Source organism: Felis catus, chromosome A2 (assembly GCF_018350175.1).
Source record: "Felis catus isolate Fca126 chromosome A2, F.catus_Fca126_mat1.0, whole genome shotgun sequence".
Taxonomy (NCBI): Eukaryota; Metazoa; Chordata; class Mammalia; order Carnivora; family Felidae; genus Felis; species Felis catus.
In genome coordinates this window covers 95,261,347-95,273,220 of record NC_058369.1, presented here as the reverse complement: position 1 = coordinate 95,273,220, position 11,874 = coordinate 95,261,347, and the positions used below count along the sequence as shown (strand labels likewise).

Below are 11,874 nucleotides of genomic sequence, written 5' to 3'. Positions count from 1 at the left end.
TACATTTACAGATAAATTGCGAAGATAGTACACAGAGTTCCCATATGCCCCTCACCCAGTTCTCCTATTAGTAACATCTTACATTACTACAATACATTTGTTACTATTAACAAACCAGTGTTGAAAAGTTATTATGCTTTATTCAAATCTCCTTTGTTTTTAATGTCTTTTTTCTGTTCCAAGATCTCATCCATATTACATCAGTCATCTTGTCTCCTAAAGCTCCTCTGAGCTGTGATAGTTTCCCAAACTTTCCTTATTTCGAAAGCCTTGACAATTTTGAGGAGTCCTGGTCCAGTATTTTATCAAATGCCCCTCAGTTGGGGATATGCGATTTGTCTTATGCTTTTCTTGTGATTAGACTGAGTTATGTGTTTTTTGGGAGGAAGATCAGAGAAGTGAAGTGCCATTTTCATCACATCATTTCAAGGGCACATACTATTCACATGACTTACCACTGGTCATGTAACAGGAGCATTTTTAATGGAAATTCTGGTTGAACTGCAGCAGGTTTTGAGTGTTGGGAAATAAGAAGATTTTATCTTCCAAATGTATATTTTAGTGGAGATTTAAAAGCAATATATTAATGAACCATCAGTATTAATGAATCACATCAATATCTATCTGCTGATGATTTTTATAAAGAAAAAGATGTTAGTCTTTCTTCTCAAAAAAAGTGCCAAAAGAAAACAAAAAGAAAACAAGTGGACAAGGAAAGAATGAAACATATTTGAACCCAGTCCCTCAAACTGTTTTTCACAGACATAGCCTGCAAAAAGAATTGAACCTTACATGTGTGTAGACCTTGAAACCATAAGTCTGGAACTGAGAGACTCCATACATTCATAAATGAATCATTAAATAATACGAGAGATTTTGGAGTTTCTCCTATAAGTTAAGATTGTTCTAGGGATGTTCTGATAGATCTAGTTCTGATCTTCAGAAACTAGCTGGACAGTGGTCTGACTCTCTGGCTCACTTGTCCAGAAGGACATTGGCTTTTTAAAATAGAAATTAAGAAAAATATCATGGTAAAATGAGGAAAATCTTAAATTTTTGTACTTTCAGGATATGAGGTCTTCTCCTCATCTGTGTCCAGGACTAGGTACAGTTGCATAAAGGCCTAACACTTTCAGACTCTCATGCTTCAGAAGCCATGTCTTTGGTTACTTTAGCAGGACTGGACCGTACTTCTGATGGCACGGGCTCCAAAGTCACCCACTTGAGTAAATGGAGTAAAAACGAGCATGAAGGACTAAAATGCATTCCTCCTGCTGGTGTAGACAATCTTCTGGGTTGTCTAGGTTGAAGGGCCCAGATAGGTGATTTCTGTTTGGAATGCTTGGGGAAGAATATGAAAAGAAGTATATTTCTTGGGCTACTATAACAAAGTACCACAGACTGAGTGGCTTAAACAGTAGAAATTTATTCTTTCATAGTCCCAGAGGCTGCAAGTCCGAGAACAGGGTGTGGGGAAGGTTGTTTCTTCTAAGGTCTTGCAGGCGGCCATCTTCTCCATCTGTCTTCACATGGTCTCTGCATGTCTGTGTTCTAATCTCCTTTTCTTATAAGGAGATCAGATATACTGGACTAGGGGCTACCCTAATGACTTCACTGAGTTTTAATTACTTCTTTAAAGGCTCTGTTTCCAAATACAGACACATTTTGAGGCACTAGGAGTTAGAACTTCAACATAAAGTTTTGGAGGGCACACAATTCAGCCCATGGAAGGAAGGGTAAAGGATCTGGTACAGTAGGTTCATTTTATTCTCCAGACCTTGGTTTCTAGGAGTCTGGAAAGACTGACATTTGATGCTTCTTTTGGCTATTTCAGGGGATTATGACAATGGAGGAAAATGTTAAAGGGAGCACTTGACGTATGAAGAAAATGCACTGTGTAATATGGCTTTGTCGGGAGCCCATTCCTGGAAGTTACCTGTGGTGTTTGCACAGCTGTTCTGTCATTGTCCACATCAGCAGCCTGAAGGCTGATTTCCTGGTGAATTTTCACCTAATTTCCTTTACAACTGCCTTATAAGTGATAGTTTCATTTCTGAACTTTAAAAAATGCATCAGCCAGAATGCTGATTTATTAATTTACAATGAGAAATATAATCACCTAGCGGACTGGATACTTCAGCCTCTTGACCAGCATGTGCTTTCCCTGCAGGCAAATCTAAGCGGGAAGCCAAATTATCATCAGAAGGTGGCTTGGTGAGCATGGAATCAGGCCAGGGGAGTTAGTTATGAGATTTGGCATTCTTGTGCTTTTTATTCTTTACGCCAAGCAGCACTGAGCAGCATAGACTTGCCACATGGGGCTGGCTGCTTCTGCCCTTGCTGTTCCTTCTGACTTTCCATTGTCTCCTATTGTGACCTCATCAAGCAGGACCCAGCTCAACCATCTCCTCCTCTGCAAAGCCTTAATTTCTCCAGGTAGACATGTTCCCTCTTCTTCCTTACCCTTGTAGAACTTTATGGTATGTGTATTTTGTTCAACGTTTATTTATTTTTGGGACAGAGAGAGACAGAGCATGAACGGGGGAGGGGCAGAGAGAGAGGGAGACACAGAATCGGAAACAGGCTCCAGGCTCTGAGCCATCAGCCCAGAGCCCGACGCGGGGCTCGAACTCACGGACCGCGAGATCGTGACCTGGCTGAAGTCGGACTCTCAACCGACTGCACCACCCAGGCGCCCCTGTGGTATGTGTATTTTGTATGGTTATTTATTTCTTCACCTGTCTCCTCATTGAGCCCTGAGAAACTTGAGTGAAGGGATTTTTTACTGTGTATAGCACATGGCAAATGGTCAGTGTTAAATAAATAAATATTCAACTGATTAAAGGAAGTAATAATTATGATAATTTACATTATGCTATAGTTTGTTTTGGTTTTTGCTTTATAGTTTTAAAACACTTTCCAGCAAGTTGTTCATAAGGCATGATCTTACACTAATAGCTATGAAGTGAGATAGGCAGATGAAAACATGCTTATAGGTCAAATGATTTATCTAACTCTAAATTAATGAATGTGCTTTCCACTAAGCCTATTTGTCTTTGTGACTGAATCCTATCTTCCTTCTGCCCTCCCTATCCTTGCCCATGCTAGACTTCCCACTTACATCCTTTGTTTGTTTCTTCTCCTTCCCTTGGGATCCCCATGGCCCTCTGAATCCATGGTGTTCTCCTTCTGAAGGGACAGCTACAGCCACATCTTACTGGAGAGAAGTGAGCACTCCCTAACCCTGTTATCCCCCCTTCTTTTTTTTAAATGTTTATTTTGAGAGAGAGAGAGAATGAATGAATGAATGAATGAATGAATGAATGAATATCCCAAGCAGGCACTGCGTTGTCGGTACAGAGCCCAACACGGGGCTTGATCTCATGAACCATGAGATCATGACCTCAGCCAAAATCGAGAGTCAGACGCTTAACTGATTGAGCCACACAGGTGCCCCTCCACCCTCTTCTCAGCACCTATTCCCTCCTCACACATCTCCTTCCCAATGTCCAGGTCAAACTACCATTCCCTCAGAAATCTAGTCTTAAGAAAAGAGCAATGTGATTAAATTTAATTTATAAATTTAACTTATAAACTTTCTAGGGGTATATACCTCTTAAAATTTTAAGAGTGAATTCCTTACAGCACAGTTCTGGAAGCTTGTTACAGCATACCATATTGGCATCTCTCTCTCCACACACACACACACACACACACACACACACACACACACACACACACACAACACACATTCATATACATGTATATATACGCACATACATATATGCATGTGTGTGTGTAGGTTTGATTATGTTAACTCTGTATTTGGTAAAGTTTCCTGAGCCTTCAGAAGCCATTTCTTTATTTTTAAAAGAAATTTCTATACCTTGCAGTCTAGATGCTACCATGAATGAGTTCTTCAGAAGATCAGCAACTAGCCATTATAACCTTTGGGGAGACACTGCGCTTCATAGATGAGTCATTAGTTCTGAGCCCAGAGAACAAATCTGAAGGACCTTTTCATATCTTATAATTAAATACATTCTGCAGCTTGAAGATAAACATGCTGATCTGACAGTGAGTTAAGGAGGTTTATCAGCATTTGTGCACCTGCAGCGTTACACTAAAAGACATGACTTCATTAAAACTCACTGTGCTTGTGAGAACAATGAGGAATGGTCGTAGGTGTAAAAAAGAAAGACACTACTAGACGGCGGCTTTAAGCTCATCTTTGAAGGGATGAACTCATTCTATCCGACATGTCCAGCTGTGCAAACAGCAGCACTGAGTGAGCTGCAGTTAGCTGTACTAATACATAGGATTAGAACAGAGGCTGGGCCACATATAAATGATGTGAATGCTTAATATACTTGAACGCTATGAATGCAGCACAGAGGGGGAATGAGAGTCCCAGAAGTGACAGAAGATATTTTGCTAACTGTCATGAAAGGAGACTATATTTTCAGGGCCTTCTAAGAACATTTCTCTTGCCGGAGACTTTTTGCCTTTTGAGGCCAATGTTTTCTAGGATGAAAAAACAATACAAAACATCAATCTTTCAAAAACTCCACAGGGAGACAACAAGGGTTGCCGCAGTTACCATTGTTCTTTCATAAAATCTCAGAATGAGGAAACCCTGAGTGTGTGTTTGTGTGAGTGCATGTGTGTGTGCGTGCGTGTGTGTGTGTGTGTGTGTGTGTGTGTGTGTGTTTGAAATTCACGTGCAGTAACACCTCAGGCTACAGAACAGGTAGATGGTCAGTCCAGGAAGGCGTTGGCAGTGAGACCCTAAGAGTTCAGGCAACAGGGACCCATGGCCTCAGCTAGAAGACCCAGTTGTGAAGGTTCTAAGGAGTAGGTTGAAGGGAACAGGATTCAGGTTCTGGAAGCCTTGGTAATAGATAGAAGGTCCAGGGGAAAGACAGACCTTGACACTGTGATGACCTCATCTGAGGATGTGTTGGTGGGAATGAATTCTTTATGTGCTCTCTACTCTTGGAGGAAGCTGTGGGTAGACTGAGTTGAGCCCCTTCATAGGGCAGATGGAAGGGAGACTGTAGTGGAAGGAACCCAGCAAGCCCCAAACACCTGTAGACTCATCCCCAACCCTCTTGGCACTACCGTAGAAATTGAAGAATGGAGGATTCGCTAACACTACCTCCCTTATTTCCCTAAGACCTCAAAATGATAGTTATCTTTGAAACTTTTCTGAGTAGTGTAGAATATACATATTTCTCTTAGGAGCTGAATATTGGGGTTTTCCTCATGTTCCAGGACCTTAACCAATTGAACCTCTTTAAGAAGTGGTCCAAAAGTATCACTCTTCCACATCTGATTTATCGTCAGAAAAGCCTTTAACACAATATACATAAGTGATTCTAGAAGACTAGAAGTGCTTCCGAAAATTTCACTGCAGTCTATAATTACACTTTTTAAAAAAATTTGTCATGATGCACAAAAACTTATACCATCTCTGTTCTTTTGGTAGCATGTATGGCAACAGTGAAAACAGTCTGTTTCTAAAGAAAATTTACTTAGATAAAATGTGAACATGAGGGGCGCCTGGGTGGCGCAGTCGGTTAAGCGTCTGACTTCAGCCAGGTCACGATATCGCGGTCCGTGAGTTCGAGCCCCGTGTCAGGCTCTGGGCTGATGGCTCAGAGCCTGGAGCCTGTTTCCGGTTCTGTGTCTCCCTCTCTCTCTGCCCCTCCCCCGTTCATGCTCTGTCTCTCTCTGTCCCCCCCGAAAAAATAAAATAAACGTTGAAAAAAAAATGTGAACATGAGATAAAGTCAAAGATGATGTAAAGGATACAATTCCTTGTTGCAAATGATCATAGTGGTGTTTCAAGAAATATGGGTAAATCCTCTTGAGTGAACCATATATATGCATCGTTCATGTCTAGATAAACTATTAACACCTTTAGGAATGTTACCTGCTTCTTTTATATCCCCTATCAAACTAATATGATACGTAGCACAGTATATAAATGTGAAACACATATAACTAGCACAATGTTTAAGTATGCTCATGAATTTCTCTAAGTCACATCACACTTAGTCCATCCCCCTGGCAAGGTATCTAGGCTTGTCCATTTCCTGCATCACAGATGTTATAGCTCAGGATTTATTGGCATGTTGGTCAATAAGTTACTGAAGTTAATCTTCATTTAATGAATTATCAGCAAGGGAGATGCACAGATGACAAGTGTTCAATTTTCAGAAATCTCTGCCCCAATCTGTCTGTCTTCCTCCTTTCTTCCTAATTATTGATTTAACGTACGAGCCCCTCCTCCCAATTCTTCATCCTGCACCCCTGGGAGTTCAGCCTTTTAAAGATGTTCTCATTAGAGTCAATAATTCACCGTGGCATATTATATAGTGCCCTGAATATCTATAAAGCTGTTCTTTCATGTTGTACATCCTGGGGTGCTCAAATAATTAATTTGACTAACTATAAAGAACAATACCTTCTATTGTGAGTAGTATTAATGTACTATCCACAGAGGCATATGTGTAGACGTGGCTGGGAGACAAGCTCTGCAGGAGAGTTTCTCAAGAGGATTTTCATGCTGGAGTCAGGTAGTTCTGTTGGATCTATATGGATACATAAAATACAGTGTAATTGTGATTTGGAATTAGTCAATTACCAATTGACCCAAATACTTTCTTTGGGTATTTCTTCTTCTAATTTTTAAGAGTAAAAGAACTCTTAGAAATAGTTTACTTGATGCCATTAAAAATGCTTGCTTGAAACAAAGCATTCCAAAGACATAATACTGAGACCCAGGAGAAAATCTCAGTGTTCTGTCACTCACATTGATTCAGAACTGTTTTGGTTGTAAAATAGATATTTGTATGAAAGTTAAATACTTTACATTTATTAATTTTTTCAAATGTTTATTCATCTTTGAGAGAAAGAGACAGAACATGAGTGGGGGAGGAGCAGAGAGAGAGAGGGGTGACACAGAATCTGAAGCAGGCTCCAGGCTCCAAGCAGTCAGCACAGAGCCCAATGCGGGGCTTGAACTCACGAACCATGATATCATGACCTGAGCCGAAGTTGGACACCTAACCAACTGAGCCACCCAGGTGCCCCAAGACTTTTTATTTTTTTTTAAAGTTTATTTCTATTGGGGTGCCTGGGTGGCTCATTCAGTTAAGCCTCCAACTTCGGCTCAGGTCATGATCTCAGGGATGGTGGGTTTGAGCCCCACGTTGGGCTCTGTGCTGACAGCTTGGAGCCTGGAGCCTGCTTCAGATTCTGTGTCTCTCTCTCTCTCTCTCTCTCTCTCTCTCTCTCTGCCCCTCCCCCACTCACGCTTTGTCTCTAAGATAAATAAACATTAACAAAAAATTTTTTTAATTTAAAGTTGATTTGAGAGAGAGTGTGTGTGTGTGTGCATGTGGGGAAGGGGCACAGAGAGGGAGAGAGAGAGAATCCCAAGCAGGCTCCATGCTGTCAGGCAGCTTGATCTAATCAAGTGTGAGATCATGACCTGAGCCAAAATCAAGAGTCAGATGCTTAACCAAGGGAGTCACGCAGGTGCCCCAGAAAGTTAAAGACTTTTAATGAAGACTATTCATAACCCAACTGAGCTTCCAAAAAAGGTAACAGTATATGCATATTAACATTTTAATTATTGATAAGAAACATGCAGACTCCATTTTAGTTTGTAGTGAATTAGTAATTAGGTAAGTAAAAAAGTACTTTTAAACTTCTGTGGTGTAATAAGACTCAGAGGTCCCAGATTCAGATTCCAGCTCTGCCAATTACTAACTAGGTGACTTTAAGTAAGTCACTTAGCTTAACCTAGGCTGTTTTCTCAAGACTATAAAACAGAGATGAGTTCCTTCCAGTGTTAGTATTCTATATTTCTATTTATTATCATCACTTAGATCTCCAATGAATGAACCACTCACTCAATTGGAATAGCAACATTCAACAGCCATTTTTTTTCGTGAATAAATCCTTCACACAGAAGATATTTATAGAGTCAAGAGATGGATGAATTATTGTGAAAATATTTATATTCCCTTGTGCAGAGTGGTTCTCAGGCTAAAATTCTTGCTTTATAGGAAACTGATCCAGGAAACTCAAGCTAGAATGTTGCTCTATTCATTTCTAGGTCACAGTGTGAAAATTTCTATTGGAAAGCTGGAAACAGTTCTTTTATATTTTTACAGTTTTATTGAGATATAATTGATATATAATATTGTGTAAATTTAAGGTGTATAACCTGTAATATATATACAAATAAATATATATACAAATGGTATATATTACAAAATTATTACCACCACAGTGTTAGCTAACACCTCCATAATCCCACATAATTACCTTTGTGTGTGTGTGTGTGTGTGTGTGTGGTAAGAACATTTAACATCTACTCTCTCAGCAACTTTCAAGTTTATATTCTGGTATTATTAACCATGGTATTATCAACCTGCTCTACATTAGATCCCCACAACTTCATCTTGTACCTGAATTATGTACCCTTTGACCAACATCTCCCCATTTCTCTTACTCCTAGGCCCTGGCAACCACTTTCCTACTCTGCTTCTATGCGTTAAACTTTTTTAGATTTCACATATAAGTGAGATCATATAGGGTCTGTCTTTCTCTGACTTATTTCATTTAGCATAATGCCCTCAAGATCCATCTATATTGTCGCAAAGACAGGATTTCCTTCTTTTTCATGGCTGAATAATATTCCATTGTGTGTATGTTTATCCATTTATCTACTGATGGACATGTGGGTTGTTTTCATACCTTGGCTATTGTGTATAATGCTGCAGTGAACACAGGAGTGCAGATATATTTTTTACCCTGTTTTCATTTACTTTGGAAATATATCCAGAATAAGGATTAATGGATTTATGGTAGTTCTATTTTTAATTTTTTGAGTGATCTCCATACTGTTTTCCATAGTGGCTGTGCCGATTTACTACCCTACCAACAGTGCAAATGTGCTCCTGGGAGCATTTATTAAGTACAGACCTGGAATCACAGTAGCCACAAACTTTAGCCACACAAACCAGCAGGGCAGGCGCTAGGCTGATGGACAAAAGTTGCTGCCTCAGAGATGAGACATGCTGAAATACACTATACCCAACCATCTGGTATCCCCACCTGGTAACTCAAACCACAACCTTTTGCTCCATCCTTGGATGCCATCTTGAATGAAAGTAAAGGACTGAAAAGACAAAAAAATCTGAGACTGAACTTTCTTCCTGGAGAAACACTGTGCCTCTTCAACCAGATTAGACATTTGTTTTCCTTTCCTACCATCCAGCATGTAGCAAAGACTTATTTGGTTATAGATAAAATCAAAGAGGTTGCATTTCGAAATTCTTTGCACATCAAATGCATTCAACTTGTGTCCCTAATATTCCTTGTTGTGGCAACAGATGATATAAAGACTGTATTTTACAGACTAAAACATTCCTCCAAATTTAACATTGTAATCTTAAGCAAATAAAGACAGTATTTCTCACACATTTTATCAAATTTGTCACTAAAAGTCCTTTGTCTCCAGGCATATCAATCTGGGGACTATTCCAATTGGTACAACTTTTTGGAGTTAATAAAATTGTGTTCCCACTGGTTTCCATTGCTGTTTTGTGCACAATTCCCCACTGAGTATTTGATGAATTTCTATTCCTTGGGGGCCCCAATATTTTTGTGAGTATGCTGAGGATCCATGTCTTGTCACAGGGAGGAAGATGATTTCCTCTGATAACATTCCCCTGGCACCTGAGGAGCTTATCACAGCCCTTTATTTGGCTGTTTCTGTTATGTTGGCATGGGTCCAGAGCACTGGGAAAGAAAAGGTTGTGCTTTTATGGGGAACATTTTATTCCCTCTTGGGAAAAGTGAACATGACTCAATGTCAGGAAGAGTAATTCTTCATACAGATAAAGAGAATGAACACATCCGCCTACGTCTTTTAATAGTTATAACACATTTAATGGTCCTTTTGTATTCTGTTTTGTTGAGGAGCTCAAATTGTTTTAGAAAATCTGATTTCTTGAAACCAGACCTGCTCTAGCCTTTTTGTAAAGAGAGACTATTGAGGTGGGGAAGGCCCAAATGGTGGGGTCCAGTTGAGGGGAAGTAAGATTTCTGAAATAAAGGTCCTGAGTTGGGTGTGCAAGCTGAAGAAGCTGAAGAGAGGGATCTCACTGACTCCCATTCAGCAGTTCCTATGGGGTCCAAGGACATCCCTACCCATCAGATTAGGAGCAGTAGCATATTTTACCTTAACTTCTCCTCCGTAATGAAAAAAACACGTTTGCCAATGATCAAGGTAGAAAAGTATTTCTTGCTTTCTGTTTTCTTTCCCCAGATTTCAGTTTATGCCTATGCCCAGAATGAAGGATGCCTCATGTTACATACTGCCTATCCTCTAAAATATTTTTCTACATAATCAACCTTCCTTGGTAATTGAACTCCCAGTTTTTTTGGTGGGGGCATACCATCCCAGAATACATATTATAACCTCCAACCTCCCTTATGGTTATATGTACCCACATAATTTAGTTCTGGCCAGTGGAATAAAAGTGGATGTACAACTTTTGGATATTGTCCTTAATGGGAGAGGGGAAATGTTTGTCATCTTTCCTCTTTACTGCCTGGATGTGGGTGTAATGGCTGGAGTTCCAGGAGCTATCATGTATCATTATCTTGGGAATGGAAGCCATGCATGCAGAACAGGAACAACATGGACATCCTGAGAGCATGAAGTTCCCATATCACCTCTGGACCGCATACCTATGGACTTCTATATAACCGAGAAATAAACAACTATATTGTTTAACCTAGTTTTGTTAATTTTAATCCTAGTTTAATCCAGTTTTGTTTTTTAATTTTAATTCTAGTTGGAACCTAATTTTAACTGATATGGTCCTCCAAGCCAGCTGCCTTTATTCAGCTATCAACCGTAATTCTATTGCACAAAACATGTTTTATACAACAGATAAATTCCTAAACTTTTTTGGGGGGTAAAATTTGAAGATAGTTAAAATATAATAATAGGGGCTATCATTTAAAGAAACCAAATGGAAAGTTCTTCTATAAAGTATTTACATTTTTTTTTTGTTTGTTATAAAAAGGCTTACCGATCTAAATCCTGAAACAGAAAAAAAGAGTATTAATAGCACTACTGATATGATTTAAATAAAGTCTGCAGTGTGGTTAATAGTATTATACTGATGTTCTTTCTTTGGCTTTAATCATTGTACTATGGTTTTGTAGGACATTAACAGTAGGAGAAACTAGTTAAAGGTCTATATAGGTCATCTTTTTTGTGGTACTATATATAAAACATATAATTTACCATTTAAACCATTTTTCAGTGTACAGTTCTATGGCATTGGTACACTCATATTATTCTACAACTATCACCATCATCCACCTCTAGAGCTTTTTTTTCACCTTCCCAAACTGAAATTCTGCATTCATTAAACATTAACTCCCTGTTCTTTCCCATTCCCTGAGCCCCTGGAAACCTCCACTTTATTTTCGATATCTATGAATTTGACTACTCTAGATAACTTATGTAAGTAGACTTATACAGTATTTTGTGACTGGCTCATTTGATTTAGCATAATCTTTAAAATTCATCCATGTTGTGGAATAGATCAGAATTTTCTTTCTTTTTTAAGGCAGGATAATAATCCATTGTTTTTATGTTTTTGAGAAAGTTGTGATTGTATTGTATGTAATGACATATAACTGCATTTTTTTCACATAACAGAATCCTTCCCAGATTACTTTTTATTTAAAAAAATTTTTTTAACGTTTATTTATTTTTGAGACAGAGAGAGACAGAGCATGAACAGGTGAGGGGCAGAGAGAGAGGGAGACACAGAA

General features: G+C 39.1%; 1 long non-coding RNA gene across 1 annotated transcript; it reads left to right on the top strand.

Moving 5' to 3' along the window:
• The first annotated feature begins 2,653 nt into the window (after window positions 1–2,653).
• On the top strand, window positions 2,654–11,205 carry LOC109497821. Its single transcript, XR_002154252.3, has 2 exons — window positions 2,654–2,703; window positions 10,349–11,205. It is a non-coding gene; the product is annotated as an uncharacterized LOC109497821 (long non-coding RNA).
• Window positions 11,206–11,874: the final 669 nt, after the last annotated feature.